Genomic DNA, 23,604 nt, shown 5'->3' on the forward strand with positions numbered 1-23,604 from the left:
TGTCCATGACATGACCAGGACAGATTTCTATTCACTGCTAACAATAGAGGGTCCTATTTAATAACAGCAATCTAGATATTGATACAGAAAGGATATTGGAAAAATGTATAACTTCATTATGAAAAATAAAATATTTGCTGAAACTTGACAACCCCTTTAATAATTCTCACTATTCTTGACATCAAAAATGCCGGAACCCCCGACGGACACCAGATTAAGTTAATGGATCGGTCAGGAATTCTTGAAACTGGTTTGAAAACTATTCAGTCATTGTTGTCAATGTTTTCTACGGATGGGTCTCTGATATATCACAAGTAAGTTCCCCATTAACCAAAGCACTTTAAAAATCCTGATTGCAGAATATATTACAATATCATTTTAAGACTTAAAGTGCTGCAAATCTTTTATCTAAATATCTGCATTAGATTTTGTAATCCTTATGTTTGATACTCTATAAAGTGTTCTGCAGGAGGTGGTGTTGAATAGATTTCTGTATTGATCCGCTAATGGATGAGGAGTTGTAATTTATCTATTACATTATTTTCGGTCTGCACGGAGCCTGTAGGGTGGCACATGGAGTTCCTTCGTGTTCGTAATACAAAACCATAGACACTGTGCGTGCCGTCTAATGGGGACAGTTTGTCTTGGCCAGAATATCTCTAATACGACGTGCAATGGAGCATGCTATGGTTATATTTCACGGTCAGATTCCACGAGAGAAAAACAGTGGCATGTTTCATGCAAGCGCATAAAAATCGGAGGCACACAGGGGTAGAGTATGGGCCTTAGAGTTCTATTGGCACGGTTTTACAGGCCTGAACCACACGGATACATAAAACGTGCGTGTGCCTGAGGTTTTAAAGTGCTAGTCAAGGTTTTGTAGATTGTAATCAGTACAACATCCCTATATAATAAAACTTATAGAAACTCACTAGTATATATAAAAAAATATATATTATCTGCTGATTGTCCATCCGTGACCACATAATGCGACTGTTCTAGTGCTGGACTCGCACACAGTCCTGAGGTTTCACACAATCAGGACTTCAGAGAATTATTAGAGTCAAGGACAGTAGCATAGTCCATTGTTTTTTTGTTTGTTTTTTTAAAGCAAAGTCACATACAACAGACATGGGCATATGCGCAAATTCTCCTGCAAACTGTTGGGGGAGGGGGGAGTCAGTAGGATACATATAGTTAAATACATAGTGCGCATTTTCTTTGTGCAATTTGTGGCGGTGTAAACTGGTCATGGCTATCCAAACTTCACATATGTTGAGCCTATAAAACCAAAAAAACGCAGTTGAATTGCGGACCCATTCATTTCTATGGACCCATGCACGACCATGGTTTCCACGGTCAGTGCATCGGCCAGGAGCCCGGACCGCAAAAAAATAGGACACGTCATTTTACGTGCCACGTTTGTGGACCATGCTCATTGAAATCAATGCGTGCACGGTCTGTTAATTGCGGACGGCCCGAGGATGACAATCCACGGCCGTCCATGCCATAATCACGGGCTGTGCACATGGCTACGGTCATGTGCATGAGGCCTAAGATGTCTGTCTTTTTTAAATGCCACATCAAAAGAAAGCTGTAAATGACTGCCAAAGCCCAAGTACCATTTACATATGTGTCGTGTTTGTACGGGGTGTGCCAGATAACCTTCTGTATCCACATGTGAACAGAACCTGATGTATGGGTATCCAAGCTGGGTTTTATTTCCGTTTGAGTTTTTGCTGGAAAACGTAGCGCAGTCTGCAGAATACCGGAACCCCAGCAGAGCCCTGACTAAATCTCTCAAGTCAATGGGATGCGTGGGGAGCTTTTTAAAAAAGTTTATCAGCCATACTGGTCGCATCTGTTAATAACGAAAACCATGACCATAGTGGAAACCGAGCCGAGGAATCTATTTGGAGTGAAGTCAGGCCATTTCCATGCTGTTTTTCCTGTTTCCATAGTCCTCATATTTCTGTTCCTGTAATGCAGACAGTCAGATCGGGACATCGCACGTGACTGCTGATTTGTCACATTATTTCTATAAGTCGGCCAAGACTACATTATAAGGTAAAAATGATTCCTCAGCTTTAGCTACTCTGTACTATTACGAAATATTTACAAAACAAATCATTTTATCGAGTGATTCTGCTTATCTGTTTTCTTTAGCAAATACTGAAGGATTTTGCCATTTGTCAGCTGTTCAGGAAATATATGGGTGTCCCAAACAAACATGCACCAGCAGATCTCTACAGCCAGTAACCGAGCCCTTTACTAACGTGTCGCAAACAATATTCAGCGGTCACAGTGACAAAAAGAGAAGTAAAACAAACATTTGTCTGTGTGCGTGCCCTCAAATAGCCGATCATAACCCAGGCTGTGACATGACAAAATACAGCGGCAGCCGCTGTAACACCAGACACGCGCAGCAAATCCACGGGGATTGGGCCAGAGAACTGTACAATCAAAATGGAGGTCTTATTTTTGTGTTAGAAACTTACGTCCCATGACAACTCATTTCCAGCTCCCATTTCCATTTTTACCCCCCTATACAGTTAAGCTAAAGTAGGACTCTGTGCAATCGTCAAATCAATTCTGTGGGGAAAGGGAAGAGGAAACTGCTTGAAGCACATTCCCGTATCACAAAATATCAGTCTAGAGACTTCTGTCTATTCTAGGGGTTTTCCCACCTTAGACATCTATAACATATGATAGGTGTGGGTTCCAGATCGGAGACCTGCATCTATTTTAGAAAATGGGGGTCACCAATCCCCCGTCCCATCTCACCGGGCAGTGAATGAATGGAGAGGAGGCCACGCATGTGCGAAGCCTTCTCTACTGATTCCTATGGAAGATACAGAAAAAGCCAAGAAGTCGGGAGGGATGTTGGGTGACGCCCGTTCTCAAGATAGGTTCGGGTACTAGAGCGGGGACCCGCCTTCTATCAGATATTTAGATCATATCCCATGCATATGTCAAAGGTCTAAGATGAGAATTACCCTTTAAGACACTAATGGAATATCTCTAGGTTATACCATCATAGTCAAATCAGTGTCAGCCCGACTGCTGCGACCTGCTTCAATTGCTAGAACAGTGTGGCAAGGGCACTAGGAAACCGCTGTGACTACCACTTCAGCAGGTTTCACATCAGTCGGTCCCCCACTAATCAGAGATTGATGACATATCCTAGTAAAAACACCAACAATGTGTTTTTTAAAAGGGATTATCCGAGAGTTTACATTTTTTCAGTAGGGCAGGAGAGGGTATAAAGTAATAAACAGATATTCATCCTTTGAAAAGCGCCACCCCACCTGTTCCAGTGATGACACACTTTTCACTGTCGCTCTGGTTCCAGAAGCTCCTGCGGTGGTCATGGGCCACGACAGCCAAATCACTCACCTCATGGCAGCATCACCGCTGGGACCAGGCATAGGCTACAGAGGCACGTAAACACTGCAGGAGCTTGTAGGGAAAGCATGGCAGCCAACAGGGAGTCAGCGCTGAATCGGAAGGGGGGGGCATTTCAAAGGGTGAGTATTGGTTTGTTTTTTACTTTATACCCTCTCCTGCCCTCCAGCAAAACTTGAAAACTCAGATTTTCCCCACAATTAACACTTTAGTTATCCACAGGATAGGTGATAAATGTATGATCGCTGGGAGCCCCACTGATCACTATAACAAGCATCCTGACCCCTAAAAATCCTCACTGCACGAACACATGGATGAGGATTTTGACTGAAGCGGTGGCCACGCATGTGCGCTGCCGCTCTATTCAAGGTCTATGGGGCCCAACGGAAACAGCTGAGCGCCCCTTTAAGTAGAAACCCCCTTTAAAAGGCAGTTATGTCATCTATTAGAGGGCAGCATATCAGGACAGATCCACAGAGCTATTAAACCAAATATCAGAAAAATATATTGGGCTTGAAAAATATCTGCTAAGAAAGAAATCAAATTTTTGGAGGCCATCTATTGGGTTTTGGGCATTGTGAATTATTCACATATTTCCATCAGCTAAAAAAAAAGTTGAAATTACCCTACATGGCCAACTTCTATCTAATAAGCATGGGCACCTTAAATGTGGCAGCCACTGAAGTAAATATATTTATAGGCTAAAAAGAATTATAAGTAAGTTTTTAAGTCATGTACAAGAAGCTACATTTTTTTTTAATTTGCTGAGCATATACTTCTAAATAATTTGATACATATGATTACTCCAAGCATTTTTTATAATTATTATACACAGTAACATTTTTGCCTAAACAAGATCCAATGATTAATGGCTACAAATGGGCAGTTCAACTGTAGATCCTACCAAAGGATAAAGGTGTCGGCTAGTTAGGGTATTTGCACACGGCTTATTTTCGGCCGTTTTTCGGGCCGTAAAATCTGAAGCAGAAAGGCCTCCAAACATCTGCCCATTGATTTCAATGGGAAAAACTGTTCTATTCCGACGAGCCATTTCTTTACGCGGCAGTTTTTAAAAACGGCGCCTAAAAAAAAAAAATAAAAAAAAACCCGCGAAAAAGGAGTGCATGTCACTTCTTGAGTCGTTTTTCATGGACTAGAAAGACCGCTCCAAAAATAGCCACAAAAAACGCGAGTTTGCTTAAATAACGGCTGAAAATCAGAAGCGGTTTTCCCTTAAAACCAGCTCCGTATTTTTAGACGTTTTTAGTCAAGCGTGTGAACATACCCTTAAAGCAACCCTCCGGACAATATTTTAAATACGATCGGGTATATGGCGTAATATTACCTGGTGCCCCCCTCTGCCATGTATCTGCTGTTTTAGGGTCCCCCCCTAATGGTCTCAAAAGGACTGCAGCGCTTTAGACTAGTCTGAGACACTCCCACTATTCCCGGATTGGCCAGAGCTGCTTAAGCGAGTAGTTCGGTCCAATCAGAGAACAAAAGGGAGCGTCTTACAATGACAGCCGCTGCAGCCATTTGGAGATTCACTGCAGCAGGAATCTCTGTACATAGTCATTGAGCAAAATGGAGATACCCGAGAGAGGTCAATCAAATCCACCTCCTAGCTCTTAATGTCATTCTTTTTAAACACAAAGCAAGCTTCTCTGCCCCCCTAGCCACTCATTTTCCCTGTAGTGGGAAAATGCATGGACGGGCCTGGCTCAAAGAGGGTTCCTAAGCGGAATACACATCTCAAAGGCAACCCCTTTTGGGAACTTTTTGCCAATGCCCTAGTGGTCTGGAAGTGGACAAAATAATTTACCACTCAGCAAAATATTTATGAAAACGGCTGTCTGGTCTAAAATAGACAGTCAGCTCCCTCGTATGTAATGACTACATGAGGCAATTACAGGAGTAGAGCCAAGCCCTGCGAACTGGAAAATCTCCCCAGAGTTTTTGTAAACCACAAGTTCTTCCATAAACAATTGGCACTAGTCACCATTTAGATACTAGCTTTATTCTTACATGAACACAGCAGATAGGATTTGCATAGTAATACGTATTGCTCAATTTTTATATCGTTTCCACAAACAGTACAAAACACCAATGGACTTCCAGGAAGAGCTCACACCGAAGTCTAATGGAAAAGTATTTATAAAAACATCCTCTGTGCAGCAAGCGGTTGTAATGGAAAGTGATGCAGTATTTTGACTCATTTCACATTTGCAAACGTTCAGTTTGGAGGGTTATTCCCAATTCATACTTTACTCCAGAACAGTTCCCTATCCTAAATATATTAAGCTTTGTGAATACCCTTTATTTTCTGTAGTGCAGCGTTTTCTAGCTATCCGATTGAGCCCATCCCATGCCTTGCAATATATTTAATTGGTCGTTGTTATAAATTCGACCACCACTGTTTAGCAGGTGCTGTCTCGCCTCCGCAGTTCCCGCTCTGCCAGTCTCCGTGAGCCTGGCCAGAGTATCGGGAGCGCGCTGTGGTCGCACAAAGTTCTGGCCCGACCCGCTCGGTTAGCTGCTTACCTTTCCAATGTGGCAGCTCCCGGGCAGGCACAGTAGCCCTAGAGTGGTTCCCCTTTGAACTCGGCACAGCGCTTTATAGCACTTATCAGTTCAGACACACAGCACTTAGGGACAGATGAGGAAGGTTTCGGGAGGAGACAGTAAGGATACATGGATGAAATTGCAGAATATTGTATGCAAATTGAACTAGGGGAAAACAGGCAAATACTGTGGGGTAGGTGGATTGCCATGACATCACTGCTTGTACAAGTGGTTTGAAATGCTGATGCGGCTATTAGAATTTTTACATAGCAGCCAACAGGAACGCGCACTTTCAGGGAAGCAACTCTGAGAAAATAACAGCGCCACTTGCTGGTGAAGAGAAGGAAGGGGAAGAGACATGCTGACATTTTATCAGATACTGGGAAAAGACAGGAGGAAAAGAGCCCAGATCCATGTGAAATGTGGGTAGGGAAATGACTGCATGGGGTCCAAAATAGTATTTTTTTTTTTAAATAGCCACGTGATTTAACATTAAAAAATTTTTTAACATGAGTTGGAAACAACCCTTTAACCATCCAACTAATAAGTATATTCAGGTGCTGAAGGGAAGCTATGGTGAAAATTATTTTCCCATTATAATTTACTATAAAGTGCTTTAGATCCCAGAGAGAATGACTTTGTATCCGCACTGTTCGCGAAGCAGTGGCTTGACCACGTTGCTAAGTGACAGAAGACGAGGCGAAGGGATGACACCACCGGATCTCTATGAACTTTTAATGATCTAGTACGGTCAGTCACGTGATCCACCTGTACGTCTAGATTTTAGCTGCCTTATGACAGCTGATCTGTAATATAGAATATTCAAAATGTCAATGGTATCGAGACATTAAAGTGCATCTCCAATTGTAAAGAAAAGTTATTATAGTGCAGGATTATGCAAAACAATCATTTTTCTATGTAACTCGTTTTGAGAATTCTGCACCTAAATAGCAGAGTGGACCGGCCCTTGTTCCATGCTGCTCCGGAGGGCTCATTCAGATGAGCGCGTATCACGTCCGTATGACGGCCGTTACACAGACTCATGTAATTCAATGGGTCCGTTCATACGACCATTGTTTCAAGGGCAAAAGGTCCGTGAAAAAAAATAGGACATGTTTACTGCGTGTTGCGCATCCCTCCATAGACTCTAATCTATGGAGGATCCACGACAACGTGGTGCACCTGGGACGTGAAAAACTTCAGTTTTTCTCGTCCAAAGTTAACGACACTCGTCTGAATGTAGCCTAACTCTGCAGTAGGAGACAGAGAATTCTGTTGTTTCCTACACCTTGTGTCTCCAGCACAGGAGCCTACATTATAGAATCACATTACCTCTACAGTACTGCAGACAGGAGTCTAGGAAACAGAGCAGTTCACTCTTAGCAGCCGCTCTGTGTGGTTATTTAGACGCAGAATCCGCTTAAAGCGGTTATCCAGAGAAAATAAAACACTTACTTAGTAATCCTATAATTAGATTAAACCATGCTTACCATTATACTTTTATTTTGAAGAAAAAATAAAATACAAAACCGGAAAAAAAAACAAAAACTCAGTCACGAACCTTTGTAGTTTACAGCTACAGGAGGACACGCGGACACAGCCACACGTGGCTTCGAACTCCCCTTGGTGTCGGTGCATCATTGACCAAAAAGGGTCTAGAACTGCTACTGATCTTTTACTAAGCCATCCCCCAAGTCCCGGCTCTATCTAGTTGTGGCTGGCGTTTAGGCTGCCGAGAGGGCAGTAACGCATGATGGTACATGTAGTAAACAAGCCAAAGACCCAGCACTCAGTCCTGCTTACAACCTGGAAGTCTGGCAGCGTTTAGGCAACGATATCAAAGGTAAGTTACGGACACAAACATTTTTTCGTTAGATGAGCTTCTATTAGCATTGAGGCAGCTTGTATGTGTTTGGGTTTTTTTTGGTGTGGGGGGGGGGGGGCAGTGTGGGATATAGAAAACCTATTGTTTTACAAAATCCTGCACTATAATCACATATATTGGGGGTACACTTTAAAGACTTTGTACACCATGGAATTTTTTATATATATTTTTTGAATAAAAATGTGTGTTATGAACTTGTGATCGATAACAGGTGGATCCTGCGGGTCAGAGCCGCAGGAACCGCTGACACTGACCCTATCAGTTCTGCTGACCCAAAGGATACAGGAATTGGTGCTAGATACAGCTGCTCTGTATACAGGATACAAAGCAGCTGTATGCTCAAAAAGTTAAAATAAAAGAAAAAGTAATTCTAAAGTTGCACAAAACACACGGATAAACAATTTTAACAAAAAAAAAAATAGATTTCAAATAGCAAGTAATAGATAAGGTAACAGCAGTGTTTATTTCAGGCTATGTAAGAGAATCCTGCACTCAGGCTGATCAAAAGTAGTCGAGGAAAACTGGCTGATAGTCAAAAAAATAAAAAACGGGTCTGTGGGATTCTTTACATGGTAAATCTTATTACTTTAATATTGTTGTAGACCCACACTTCGTGGACCTGTCTCCACATAGGCCTTAAAGCATAGAACTAGTGTGAGCTATAGGCACCCAGGCCCACAGAAGGCCACAACCCAGCGTACTACATATGATAAAGACGTGGGCTGCTTCCTTCTGCCACTTTCCCATCAGTTTGCTGAATGACTGGACAGCACTGGGAGGGAGGACATGCGGGATGGACCTCAGTTTCCCCCATAGAGTAGATATACATCTGCCTTACAGTCTCCTTTTCAGTGACAGGTGCACTTTAAGAAATTTAACATCTATACCCGCTGAGTTTCTCTATCATCAGCCACATTGATTACGACTGAAAATTTAAAATACCTAAAAGCAGTAATGTCAAGTATAAATTATGAACAAAAAAAAGCAGCCTCAGGCATTAAAACGGTCTTCATGAAAAAGGAAGTTAAGTTGCCCAAGGCAATATTTCAAAAGCTTAACTCTGATCGGTTGCTATGACAAACAAGTTATGAGGGAAGGTGGTTTGTTAGAGAGCTTGAGGACCACGGTCTTCATCAGGTGATTATTATCACAAGGACTCATACACATGACGGTCACTTACTTTTTCCTTCTCTTGTTCTTGAATTCAGAAGTTAATCACATGTAAATTCAGTTTCAGACACCGTTCGCTTTGGTACTGTCCACTACCCGATATTTATCAAGACCCTGACACTAAATATTTTAATTTGGTTTGGGGAAAAAAGACCGGCTTACAATTCACACTCCATGAGAACATTTTTACTACTTTTATTTTCAGAAAGGGGTCATTGAACATCAGGTCCAACCTGTTCAGTAGCTGCCGCAGTCTTCAGTAGGCATGCACCATGTAGGGTATGCCATGTTTCCCAACACTAGCATTACACATTGGAGTACCACCAGTGGGTCTTTTTCAGTGCGGTAAAATCTCAGCGAAGTCTTACAGCTCTTGCACACGATCGAGGTCGGGCCATGAAGACCGGTCCGTGTGTCAGCCGGATTTCCCAGCCACGTTGCAGATGAATGGGGCTCCTGGCATCAGCCTCCCACGGAACTGCTGTTCTGTACTGAACAAACGATAGGGTACAGAACAGCTGTTCCGTGGGGAGGCAGAGACTCCTAGTATTAGAAATGCATGATGCCGCCAGGAGTCCCTTTCACCTGTACCACGATCAGGCCAGGAAACCCAGCCGACACACGAACTGTATTTTCATGCCCCCGACCTCTGCCGTGTGCATTAGCTGTATCAGATAAAAATTTAGGAAGAGCTGTTCAATGGTGACGACTTGAATAACCACTAAACCTTCCTTATTTGTGATCCTTCTTGCCCCCAGCCCCCAAAAAAAGGATCATCAGAAGAAAGCAGAAAATCTTTTCCCAAGCAATATCCAAACCTAAAGTGGAGGTCAGGCAGGCAGGGCTGTCTTTACATGGTTGCATAGATCCGATATCCCACTATTCTTTTTTTCATCAAAAGTGGGAACAGATCTTAGAACAACAGAGAAGGGAAACTTTCCCTAAGTAATTGTTTGTACTTGGATCTAAAATAATAAATAGACGTACAAGACAGAGTGGATCTCCTGCTCCTCCGCCTGAACATCCTTTACTTGGTTTTTATTTAGGTTATGTATTATTTAATCCTTTATTGCAATCTCAATGATCTTCTTAGGCCCAGTTCACATGGAGTTCTTAGTCGCGTCTTGACGCGGAAGCCGCGCCAAAAAACGCCTCCCATTGATTTCAATGGGAGGCAGAGGAGTTTTTTTTCCTGCGAACGGAAAAGAAAAAAAAAACGCTCGTGGGGGAAAAAGTAGTGTCACGCCCTTCTGTCTCGGACTTTCCATTGACATCAATGGGAGGCAGAGAAAGCGGTTTTCGTGGCTTTTTTGCCCGCGGTGCTCCATGGCCACGGGCCCCCCAAAAAAGTGCACGCAGGTCAAAATCTGCCTCAAAATTCCTGAAGGAATTCATGTTACATAGGTCGCATCAGTAGGTAACTAGGATGAACAGATTACAGCATTGAATGGATTGAAGAAGTACACGCACGGCCATCTCTCCACTGGAACTTCCAAATTATATAAAAATGGAAAATGCAGAAAATGCAAGACCCCAGTCATTCAGCATAAATCAACAGCTGCTAGGAATATCCATCATAGTCAACTCTTAAATTGTATCAGTCAGCTTCACATATACAAAGCCTGGTCTCAGATGGTGACCTCCATATAGGTGGACAAAGGGGGTACAGACAATTTTCAGATCATGCCGAGGAATAACAATGGATCAGGCATTTCTGATGTAAAAATGCTTTTTCCTTCCGAACATGCTATACATTCAGATATTATCATTTTAGGCTACCCTAGAACCCTGAGTTACGTACAACATAAGAAGAAAAGAAAACAAGCTGTATAACACATGTTCAATATTGACTGATTGAAGATTTCCTGATGTACACATCTTATCATTACAATCTCCTTCGAGAGGCTGTATCCAGTGTGCAATCCATCCGGGAGGAAGATACCTGATAAAAGCAGCATCTGGGATATCAATGACAACCTGCAGTACATGAAGTAGTAATGAGCAGTGTGTAACGGATGCTGTTCCAGCTCATTCATTTGTAGTCAGTGTTAGTCACCCAGCAGAATGAACTGAGTCACTTACTCTGACTGTCTGGCCCATTACTTGTGGCCAAGTGCTGCATAGTGCTCATATTTTATATTCCTGCTGGCACAAGATACCAGAGCAGATGTATAAAAAACTAAATGCCCCTAGCAGCTGCATTATAAGTTTCTTGTGAGTCAGCACAAAAACCAGTCACCCATATTGATATGGCGACACCAGACACCTTACATTCTTCTGAGCGTGATTCTATGGTTTCACCCGACGTAAAGAGAATCAGGTGTCCACCAGCTGCTCATCTTCCTCCATAGACAGAACTATATTATATCTATAGCAGCAATTATTCCTTAACGAGAACCTGTCACCCCTCCTGACATGTCTGTTTTAGTGAATACTTGTGTTGCCAAAAAGTCACATTTCTGGAGCAATTTTTTTTTTAGAACTCTTGGTTGTGCCGTTCCTCTTTCATGCCTCCTAGAAAAGTATGATGAAATTGACCACTAGGTATTACAATTCCCCTTGCCAAAGGGGTGTGTCCCTACATAGTCTAACACTGAGCACAGATTGGACAGCGTCAGACTGTGTAGGGACACACCCCCACTGGTAACACCCAGCTGTCATGTTAGTCATACATTTTTTGGAGGAATAAAAGAGGAACAATACAACAGAGTTCTAAGAAAAGATGCCCCAGAATTGTTATTTCATGAAGAATACAAGTGTTTACTACTCAGACACATCAGGAGACCTGACAAATCGTCTTACAAGCAGACCTCCAGTCTTCTGAACTGAAATACCATTTTACACTGCATATAGAACAGAGTTCAATGTGCAGAAAAAAAGAAAAGTATAAACTAGTAAGGGCAAAGCAGGCAAGCAGACGCTGATATCACCACCATATGCCCAAGATCTATAGGGTAGACTGTCAGGATGTCCAATATTAGGTGACAATCTCCTGGAGGGAAGTTATGGCATCTGTCGCCATGACTACCACGGATCCCAGCCTGTACGGTTTATGGTAAAGACGAACAAGTATTTGGATACTGCTTGCCAACTGCTATCGTATGTTTAGCCTTACTTTATTTGGCCACGGTAGTGTACAAATAAAATCCAGACATAAAAGTTCCTATTTTCCACTGTTACCCCTTAGATCTGTCGCTTGTTTACAGCAGCTCATATTCTGAGGACACATCTACAGGCCGACAGAAAACAGTCTATAGGCGATGACAGTCCAACAGGAGCAGTTACTCTACAGGCTCTGCTACATCATCACAAAGCAAGTGTGACTAGAGAGCAGTTCTGAGGAGATAACCTCAAAATAGGGAAATACATATTTACTAATCAACTAGTGTTTCCACTGAAAGTAAAAATTAATACTCCACTGTTGCGTTCTTAAAAATTCTACTTGGTTGTCGCTCAGTGACATGGATTTCTTCCCTCGCTTTGTGCAAGTGTGGTAAATGGAAACGTCTGACATTACAGCTCCCACGTGATGTCACCCATCTCTCAGACCTCTGATGGACAATATCGGGTGATCAATGTGACCACTTCTATGGTGACCATTTATGAATCCCAGACAAGGACTCTTCTTTACAGGGTTCATGAAGTAGAAATGCTCTGTTAGCAGGGAGATCTCTCCAGATGAGCACACTTTTAGTGGCAGGACTTCATCCATGCGCTCATGTACATCAAAGATCCCCACAGCTTTTTACCTGGCTTCAGAGGTAATGTCAAAGCGCTCTCTATAGCAACAGACACGTTCAGCTCGAACTGTCCCTCATCTGCAATGATCAGCATCTTAGTACACTCCTGTGACCAGCGCTGTCATACCAGGTCCCCATCCTTCACCTCCTCCATTATCAGGTCATTACAAGACACACAATATATTCTCTCCTGGTACACAGCTGGCAGCACCATGCTTCTCAGCACCGCTCTATCACTAGGGCACATCACCCCCTGGCCTTCAGTATACCGCCCCCAGCACCCACCCAAACTCTCCCGATAATAACTACCCGACATACAGCCTCCTGTTCACATTACCTAGCCAGTTGCCTGTGCCAATTCACACAGGCACCCGTATCAAAGTACCAGCGGGGAGCTCCCATAATCCCTATCCCGGCGTCCCCACAAGTCTATCTGGGGCACGCATAGCACTTACCAGCGGAGAACTGCTGGTGATGGAGATAACGGCTGCGGGGATCTTCCAGGCGGTTACTCACGAGCTCTCTCAGTATCTCAGCGTCCGCCGCCTCCTCTTCAGGTAAATGACCGACAGTAACCTCAATCTCCGGAAACCCGCCGGTCACGTCATCTGATTCGATAGATTGCAGCCAATCAGAGCAGACCACTGATCACCCGCCCTTTTCCTTTTCAATCGTCTATCAACTGAGGGGGGTTCCAGTAAGCGCAGGCGCAATGACCTCACATGTTGCGTACACGGCGAGGTGGTGTGACGAGAGGCTAGAGTCGTGTGTAAAGCACCGTGACTGAATAGGCATTTTCTGTTTTAGTTCTTTTACTAAAATACGGAACAGCATTAATTGTTCATGACAAAAGTAATCTTACCTCATTAATAAAATGGACACGTTGTTCTTGAATGATGGTTGAAAAATAAACTAATAAAGACGTGAATGATTGAGTCACCAAAGCCCACAATATAGGATCATAGATGTAAGCTAGGTCTACTTAGGTCACCTGTGAATTTTTCTTGTAAAATTCCTGTGTCCACCTGTTACATGTAAGGCACCATGCACATGACCATAGTTTTGCAGCCATATACTATCCGCAATTGCATATAGTATAGAACATATGCTTTCCTATGGGCCAATGCACACAACCGTGGTTTCCACGGTCCGTGCATTGTTCGGAGCCCGGACCGCAAAAAAAAATAGGGCATGTTATTATACGGTCTGAATTTGCGGTCCGAGCTCATTGAAATGAATTTACATCTTGTGTGTGCACGGTCCGTAATTGTGGACGGCCTGCGGATGACACTCCGCGGCCCGTCTGTGCCGGAATTACGGGCCGCGCACACAGCTATGGCCGTGTGCAGGAGGCCTAAGGGTATGTTCACACGAGTGCGTCCGTTACGGCTGAAATTACGGGGATGTTTCAGCCTGAAAACATCCCCGTATTTTCAGCCGTAACGGCATGTGCAGGCGCTTGAACGCCGCGTCAATTACGGACGGAATTGGCGCTGCTATTCATTGGAGTCAATGAAGAACGGCTCCAATTACGGCCAAAGAAGTGACAGGTCACTTCTTTGACGCGGGCGTCTATTTACGCGCCGTCATTTGACAGCGGCGCGTAAATATACGCCTCGTGTGAACAGACAAATGCTTTCAATGGGCAGATGTTTGTCAGCGCTATTGAGGCGCTATTTTCAGACGTAATTCGGGGCATAAACGCCCGAATTACGTCCGTAAATAGTGCGTGTGAACATACCCTAAGTGTATGGGAAGTTATAGGGTGGAAGGGTCCCCTGCTTGAGCTCCTCTAACGTGTGCCAGAGCAAAGACATTCTGACGGACTCAAGCCGATGTATTACATAATCATTTAATCTACTCTTCTATAGCCAGACATGGGGTCCCGCCGCCATTTTAGAGAAGCTGGACCTGAATTCTATATAAAAAGCTGTAGTCTTCGTGCAACAACCTCTTTAACGATTTGCTCACATTACGGTTGCATATGTTCGGCAAATACATAAAAAAAATAATATATATATACTGCACATGAAACTCTATGCCAATAGTTGTAAACATCTGCCATTTACTTTCCTTTCATTATACAAAAATATGTCAATGTGTATCTTAAAGAGTAACTACACTTCTCATAGAGCATATCAATAGTTTGGATTGGTGGTGTCCGGGTGCTGAGACCCCCCACCGTTGCTGAAACTAAGGTGTAGAAGCACATAGCTGAGCGCTTTGCACCTTCGACTGTGATTGGCGCTTCCTGTCAGGCTGAAGTCGGCTCTCATAGACGTTCTGTTTATCTGGCTATTTTTTCCATAAGCATCTCAATCGAACTTCAAAAACGCCTGGAAAAATTCCTCTACAAAATGATATAAATTAAAAAACTCCACTTCAAACTTTTGTAAAAAAAAGTTTATGCTTTTACAATAAAAAAAACAGTGTTTGGCCACGTTCACACACAAGTATTTTGGTCAGTATTTGGAGACCAAAACCGAGAGGGGGTCCAAAACATGAAAGAGGAGCAAGTCTTTGCGTTATACTTTATCTGTGAGGATTTCACTTCTAGTTTTGTTTTACGAATACTAATGCAAAATACTTACCAAAATACTGCTGTGTTAAAGTGGCCTAGATAAATTTTTCCAGGTGTTTTCACACTGAGAAAATTTTGTGGCGAATTCCCATTTCAGCTGATTTTTTCAGCTAGCGGGAAAAAGAAGCGTCCTACTCAATCTTCGGGAGGATTCCGCCCGAAGCTCCCATTGTTGTCAATGGGAGGAATAGATCCGCAGCGAATTTTGCGGCGGGACCCGCCACGCAAAATCCGCCGTGTGAACAGGGCCTAACGGTAAGAAGATTAAGGGCGACAGCCTCAAGAGGCCAAAACCACACCTCCACGTGGTGGCGAATGGACGCACGATTAAGGGCATGACCACACGTAGCGGAATTGCTCTGGAATTCCGCTGCGGACAGTCCGCAGCGGAAATCCGCAGCGTACACGTTTCTCCATTGCCTTCCACAGCTTTTTAGTTGTGTTCGTTTACACGTTGCGGACAATTCCGCTGCGTAGCATAGGCTGCGGCACGGAATTTGGTGTCCGCAGCATACAATGGTTGTTGCGGACGTGTAGCGGACTTGTTGCGGACTCTTTGCAGAAATTCTCCATTGACTTCAAAGGAGAGTCAAAATGCCGCAATGAAGTCCGCAGATGTTATGTAGATGTTAAAGAGGCTCTGTCACCAGATTTTGCAACCCCTATCTGCTATTGCAGCAGATAAGCGCTGCAATGTAGATTACAGTAACGTTTTTATTTTTAAAAAACGAGCATTTTTGGCCAAGTTATGACCATTTTTGTAGTTATGCAAATGAGGCTTGCAAAAGTCCAAGTGGGTGTGTTTAAAAGTAAAAGTCCAAGTGGGCGTGTATTATGTGCGTACATCGGGGTGTTTTTAATACTTTTACTAGCTGGGCGTTCTGATGAGAAGTATCATCCACTTCTCTTCAGAACGCCCAGCTTCTGGCAGTGCAGACACAGCCGTGTTCTCGAGAGATCACGCTGTGTCGTCACTCACAGGTCCTGCATCGTGTCAGACGAGCGAGGACACATCGGCACCAGAGGCTACAGATGATTCTGCAGCAGCATCGGCGTTAGCAGGTAAGTCGATGTAGCTACTTACCTGCAAATGCTGATGCTGCTGCAGAATCAACTGTAGCCTCTGGTGCCGATGTGGCCGACACAATGCAGGACCTGTGAGTGATGTCACAGATCTGCACTGCCAGAAGCTGGGCGTTCTGAAGAGAAGTGGATGATACTTCTCATCAGAACGCCCAGCTAGTAAAAGTATTAAAAACGGACCGATGTACGCACATAATACACGCCCACTTGGACTTTTACTTTTAAACACACCCACTTGGACTTTTGCAAGCCTCATTTGCATAACTACAAAAATGGTCATAACTTGGCCAAAAATGCTCGTTTTTTAAAAATAAAAACGTTACTGTAATCTACATTGCAGCGCCTATCTGCTGCAAAAGCAGATAGGGGTTGCAAAATCTGGTGACAGAGCCTCTTTAAGTGTGCTGCGGAGCGTATTGGTTTTGCTAACATGACATTTCTTAATTCTGGCTGGACCTTTGTGTTTCTAGGTCTACAGCCAGACTGAGGAAGTCAATGGGGCTCCCGTAATTATGGGTGACTACGTGTGTGCACCCATAATTACGGGAGCGTTGCTAGGCGACGTCAGTAAATAGTCACTGTCCAGGGTGCTGAAAGAGTTAAGCGATCGGCAGTAACTGTTTCAGCACCCTGGACAGTGACTTCCGATCACAAGATACATCAACCCGTAAAAAAAATAGAAGTTCCTACTTACCGAGAACTCCCTGCTTCTTCCTCCAGTCCGGCTTCCCAGGATGACGTTTCAGTCCAAGTGACGGCTGCAGCCAATCACAGGCTGCAGCAGTCACATGGACTGCCGCGTCATCCAGGGAGGTCAGGCTGGATGGCGAAAGAGGGACGCGTCACCAAGACAACGGCCAGGTATGTATGTTCTTTTTACTTTTACTAGGGAAAGGGCTGTCCCTTCTCTCTATCCTACACTGATAGAGAGAAGGAAAGCCCTCTTCCCCTCAATACGCAACGGCTAGTCCGCATCAATTTAATGCCCATTTTAGGCAAAGCCGCAACAGAATCTGCAACGCAGATTCTGTGCGGCATTGATGTGGACAGTGGCGGAAGACATCCGCCACGTCTGGGCATGCCCTAACAGCGAAATTGTGCTTCCATTTATCACCACATGGTGGTGTGGTTTGGGCCATGTGGAGCTGCTGCCTCTAAGGGTATGTTCACATGGCAGCGTCCAATACGCCTGAAATTATGGAGCTGTTTTCAGGCGAAAACAGCTCCTGAATTTCAGACGTAATTGCTCATACTCGCGTTTTTCGCTGCGTCAATTACGGACGTAATTGGAGCTGTTTTTCAATGGAGTCAATGAAAAACAGCACCAAATACGTCTCAAGAAGTGACATGCACTTCTTTGACGTGGGCGTCTTTTTACGCGCCGTCTTTTGACAGCGGCGCGTAATAAAAATGCCCGTGTGCACAGAACATCGTAACCCCATTGATTTCAATGGGCAGATGTTTGCCGGCGGTTTAGAGCTGTATTTTCGGACGTAATTCGAGGCGTAAACGCCCGAATTACGTCCGTAAATAGGGTGTTTGAACATACCCTTAAGGAGGACCAATAAGGCTGAATTCATTTTGTTGCAGAAATTTCTGGGAAAATTAATTCCATTCATTTGGACAATGGTGTTTTTTCTGCAGCAAGCACATGGTTTCTGCGAGGTCTATTAAAATAATTGGGACAGATGCCAAAATTGCTGCAACAAATATGCCGCGTGTAAATGTACCCTTACTGTTGCCTAAGCTCCCACAATGCACTGCACTCTGTTAGGCCAGGACCACACGCACAGTTTTGATGTTGTTTTTGGATCCGTTTTTTTTAACCAAACACAGGAGTGGACACAAAAGAAAGGAGATGTATTAGGGCAAAGCCACACGTGGCGGAATTGCTCTTGAATTTCGCTGCGGACACTCCGCAGCGTTAATCCGCAGCGGAGCCGTTTCACCATTGACTTCCACTTCTATTTAGTAGGGTTCGTTTAGACGAGGCTGAAAATTCCGCTGCGGAGCATAGGCTGCGGTGCGGAATTTGGTGTCCGCAGCATGCAAAGGATGTTGCGGAGTTGTGGCGGACTGGTTGCGGACTCATGGCGGAATTTCTCCATTGACTTCAATGGAGATTCTAATTTCCGCAATGAAGTCCGCAGCTGTCATGCACATGTTATGTGTGCTGCGGATGCGTCTTGCTTTTTTGACATGACATTTCTTCATTCTGGCTGGACCTATGTATTTCTAGGTCTACAGCCAGACTGAGGTAGTCAATGGGGCTCCCGTAATTACGGGAGCGTTGCTAGGAGACGTCAGTAAATAGTCACTGTCCAGGGTGCTGAAAGAGTTAAGCGATCGGCAGTAACTGTTTCTGCACCCTGGACAGTGACTACCGATCCCAATATACAGCAACCTGTAAAAAAAATAGAAGTTCATACTTACCGAGAACTCCCTGCTTCTGTCTCCAGTCCGGCTTCCCAGGATGACGTTTCAGTCTAAGTGACGGCTGCAGCCAATCACAGGCTGCAGCGGTCACATGGACTGCCACATCATCCAGGGAGGTCGGGCTGGATGCCGAAAGAGGGACGCGTCACCAAGACAACGGCCGGCAAGTATGAAATTCGTTTACTTTCACTAGGGAAAGTGCTGGTCCTTCTCTCTATCCTGCACTGATAGAGAGAAGGGAAGCACTTTTACCGCTGTCCGCAGCAGCTAGTCCGCATCAATTTACTGCACATTTTGGGCAGATCCGCCGCAGAATCTGCAACGCAGATTCTGTGCGCCATTGATGCGGACAGTTGCGGAGGAAATCCGCCACGTGTGGGCATGCCCTTAGTCTTTTCTTTATACCTTTCCTTACTTTTGGATCCACTTCTGGATTTGGCTAAAAAAACGGAGACAAGGACTGCACCAAATACTGCATCTGTGGTCCTGGCCTTAAAGGGGTTGTTCCAGAATCGGCAATTATCCCCTATCCACAGGATAAGTGATAATTCTCTGATAGCTGAGGGCCCCACCGCTGGAACATCCACTGATCGAGAGAAAGGGGGTACCGAACCCACTGTTATTCCTCACTGCTTATCATACAGTGAGGATGACAACAAATGGAGCGGTGGTCGAGCAGGACATGCGCAGTGCCGATTCATGAGAATGATTGAAACAGCCGCGTTCAGCGCTCGGCTGTTCCCGCCAGTCCCAAAGACATTAAATCAATGTCTTCCTCACTGCGGGGAATGCAATGAGGAGGAATAAGGGGTTCTTGCGATCAGTGCGGGTCCCAGCGGTGGGACCCCCAGCAATAAGACAATTATGCCCTGATGAACTGATTATTGTGGGAGATGGTTTATAGCAAATGTCCACAGAAAATATGTTCACACAAAAGAGGCGTTCATAAATCGTTTTTGACCCCCAATCACTTATTTCGTTTACTCCATGTGATATATATTTTTGGCAATAATAGATGCTGATTTTGACTTATATGTTTTTATTGGTTTAAATTGATTCAAATTAGAATTTTCAGACGGATTCCACGCCTAGATGGCCAGGCCCTTTTTTTTTTCAGCAGTGCCGATTTTGATTCATAGAGAGGAAAATTCTGCGCTGCATGAACTACGGCACTGATTCCCATTAAAAACAAAGGGAGGCAAAATAGAAGCATTTTCCACGCTGATTCTGCTGGAAAAAGCATTGGAATGAGCATGAAAAATCGCCATGCAAACATACCCATAGGCCACTTCTAGGGCACGTTCAGACGTGGTGGGATTTTTCCGCTGCAAATGTTGGTGCCGATTTAGGGCAATTACGCAACGAATCTGCAGCAACATTTGCATATTTGACAGGTAATTCAGACATTGCAGAAAACACAGCGGACTTGCCACAGATTTCAGTTTTTGCATTGCAAAGGCTGAAATACGCAGTGAAATTCCGCTTCTTCTCTGCAACAGACAGTGCATGCTGCGGAGGGAAAATTCCGCACCGCAGCATATGGTCCGAAGCGGAGTTTTCCGCAACGTCTGAACTAACTTGCCTAAGAATGTATTGAAACAAATGTAAAAAACAGCCGCTGGAGAATTCCACTGCGGACTGTCCGCAGCAGAATTCCACAGCAATTCCGCCACGTCTTAACGTGCCCTAACACTTTCGTAATTTGGTAAGTATTTTACTTCAGTATTTGTATGCCAAAACTAGGAGTAGAACATACACAGAGAAAAAGTGTAATGGAAATATTTGCGCCTCTTCGTGTATTGGACCCACTCCTGATTTTGTGTTACAAATGCTGATGCAAAATACTGACCAGAATAATCCCGTATGAAAGAGGTCTCAATGTGAGCCATCAACTTTACACTAACATCTGGCCGCATGCCGCGAAAAAAGGCCATAAAAACGCTGTGTATGAAACCGGCCCAAGGCCGTGTTCCCACGTAGCGTAAATGCTGCGGAATTGTGTGCGGAAATTTCGCAGCACTCACAGTAGCAGCAAAATGGATGAGATTCAGTAAATCTCATGCTCATGCTGCGGGAAAAAACTGCAGTGTACACGTTAATAAATTGACCGATGCAGAATTTAAATCTGCAGCATGTCAATCTATGCTGCATTTTGGTTGATTTTTCTGTTGAATTCAATGGGGATGTAAAACCTGCAACAAAAATACAAGTGTTGCGACTTTTGCGGCGTAATCGCAGCGATTGCGGCACGAGAATAGCAACTCCGGAAAAAATAAATCATACTTACCCAGAACACGTTTCATCTCCTGTGACCACTGCAGCCAATCACAGGCTACAGCTTCACATGGCCCGCAACGTCATCGTAAGAGGCCTTACTACGCGCAGAGAAGACAGAGGGGGTAAGTATGAGTGCTTTCTTCCGCAGCGGAAATTCCGTTCGAAAAACCGCACTACAATGCGATTTTTCGGACAGGATGTACTGCGGGTTCCAGGTCGGACACTGGGGAAACCAGCCTAAGGGCAGATTCACACGAACGTTGCGTTTTTGCGCGCGCAAACAACGCAGCGTTTTGCGAGCGCAAAAACCATTTGACAGCTGCGTGTGTCATGCGTGTCTGATGCGCGGCTGCGTGATTTTCGCGCAGCCGGCATCATAGAGATGAGGCTTGTCGACGCCCGTCACTGTCCAAGGTGCTGAAAGAGCTAAATCTTTCATCACCCTTGGCAGTGAATGCCGAACACAACAGCGAAAAACCTGTAAAAAAAAAAGATAAAGTTCCTACTTACCGAGAACTTCCCGGCCGTTGCCTTGGTGACGCGTCCTTGGTGACGCGTCCTTGGTGACGCGCCTCTCTTGACATCGGGCCCCACCTCCCTGGATGACGCGGCAGTCCAAGTGACCGCTGCAGCCTGTGATTGGCTGCAGCCTGTGCTTGGCCTGTGATTGGCTGGAGCTGTCACTTGAACTGAAGTGTCATCCCGGGAGGTCGGACTGCAGGAAGGAGACAGGAGTAATCGGTAAGTTAGAACTTCGGTTTTTTTACAGGTTCATGTATTTTGGGATCACAAGTCACTGTCCATGGTGCTGAAACAGTTTAACTCTTTCATCACCATGCACAGTGAATGTCTCCCGACGTCGCGGACCGGAAATTTTTTTGCCGGGTTCGGCCAAAACGAGTTTGGCCGAACCCGGTGACGTTAGCTTCGGTTGTCGGGGTTCGCTCCTCGCAAAGACACTCCGTTTGGATGCTTGGAAACAGAAAAGCACGTGGTGCTTTTCTGTTTCCATTCATCCTTTTGACAGCTCGTGCGCTGTTTCAGTCGGTTCGCACGGAAGTGTTTCCGTGCGACCTGCCTGGTTTTCACGCACCCATTGACTCATTGTGCGTGATGCGTGAAATACGCAGAGTTATTGAACCTGTCGCGTATTTTGCGCAGCGAACAAACGCTGCGCAAAATACACGGACTGTGTGTACTGCCCCATAGACTTCTATAGGACATTGCGTGCCGCGCGAAAACCACGCGGCCTACACGCTGCCAAATCACGCTCGTGTGAATCCCCCCTAAGGCTGGATTTACACAAAGTGTTTTGCTGCGTTTTTGTGTGCTTTTCGTGGTGTTTTTAATGGCGTTTCTATGTTTTTTTTATGCGTTTTTTTAGTGTGTCCAGATGTTTTAGAAGTGTTTTTTGGTGCAGTTTAAATTCAAAGAAAATTCTGTGTGTGGAGGAAGGCCTTAATGCAATATGACAATCAGATAGTGATGCACCGTTTGCCTATAGTTGCTAGTTGGCAATGTGATAACCTCAATATATGTGAACAGGATTTTCATCAGGCATGTTGCAAATTTTCTAAACTTTGAGTGGCTAATTTGCAGATTTCACCCATTTCAATTCATTGTTGAAATTCACTAAACGGTGATGCTAATGACGGATCCGTGAATCACGGCCCACACACGGATGGCTTCCGTGTGCAGTCCATTGTTTCATGGACTAAATGAATGAAAAAGCCGAGACTGTTCTGTCAAAAACTGACAGGAGTAGGACCTGTTCTATTTTTGTCGGAACGGCCACATGGTTCCGTTAAAACAATGTAAGTGTGCATGGCCCCATGAAATGAATGTGTCAGGGTGCTGTCAGTTAAAAAAAAACAGCTAGCACCCTGAGGAAAATAACTGAAGTGAGCATGAGGCCTTAGGGCACATTCAGACGTGGCGGAATTGCTGTTGAATTCTTCTGCAGACAGTGCGTAGTGGAATTCTGCAGCGGCCGTTTTTTTCATTTCTTTCTATACATTTTTAGGAAAGTTAGTTCAGACGTTGCAGAAAATAACTATGCGGAAATCAGGCTGCGGTGCAGATTTTTCCCTCCACAGCATGCTCATTCCATTGCGGAGAAGAAGCGGAATTTCACTGCGTAGTTCAGCCTTTGCAATGCAAAAACTGAAATCTGTGGCAATTACGCAACGAATCTGCACCAACATTTGCATATTTGACAGGTAATTCAGACGTTGCAAATATCGCAGCGGACTTGCCGCAGATTTCAGTTTTTGCATTGCAAAGGCTGAAATCCGCAGTGAAATTCCGCTACTTCTCCGCAAGGCAATGAGCATGCTGCGGAGGGAAAATACTGCACCGCAGCGGAACTCCACTGCAATTCCGCCACTTCTGAATGTGCCCTTACAGTGATAGGGAACACAGGAAGACAAAAAAGTCCCTAAATAAATGGCACAAATACTTGTGCG

At 44.5% G+C, this 23,604-nt stretch overlaps 1 protein-coding gene across 2 annotated transcripts in view; it reads right to left on the bottom strand.

Annotated features, from left to right (window-relative positions):
- The window catches only part of ACSL4 (acyl-CoA synthetase long chain family member 4), a 68,567-nt gene extending 55,206 nt beyond the window's left edge, over positions 1-13,361 (bottom strand). Inside the window, exon 1 of one of the 2 annotated variants that reach the window (XM_075835811.1) lies at positions 13,218-13,361. The gene's annotated coding sequence lies outside the window, so the exon portion shown is untranslated. The remainder of the gene's footprint in view (positions 1-13,217) is intronic. The other variant, XM_075835813.1, reaches the window with a different exon arrangement.
- Between the last annotated feature and the right edge of the window lie 10,243 nt (positions 13,362-23,604).

The sequence above is a fragment of the Rhinoderma darwinii genome, chromosome 8, assembly GCF_050947455.1.
Source record: "Rhinoderma darwinii isolate aRhiDar2 chromosome 8, aRhiDar2.hap1, whole genome shotgun sequence".
NCBI classification, from domain to species: Eukaryota; Metazoa; Chordata; class Amphibia; order Anura; family Rhinodermatidae; genus Rhinoderma; species Rhinoderma darwinii.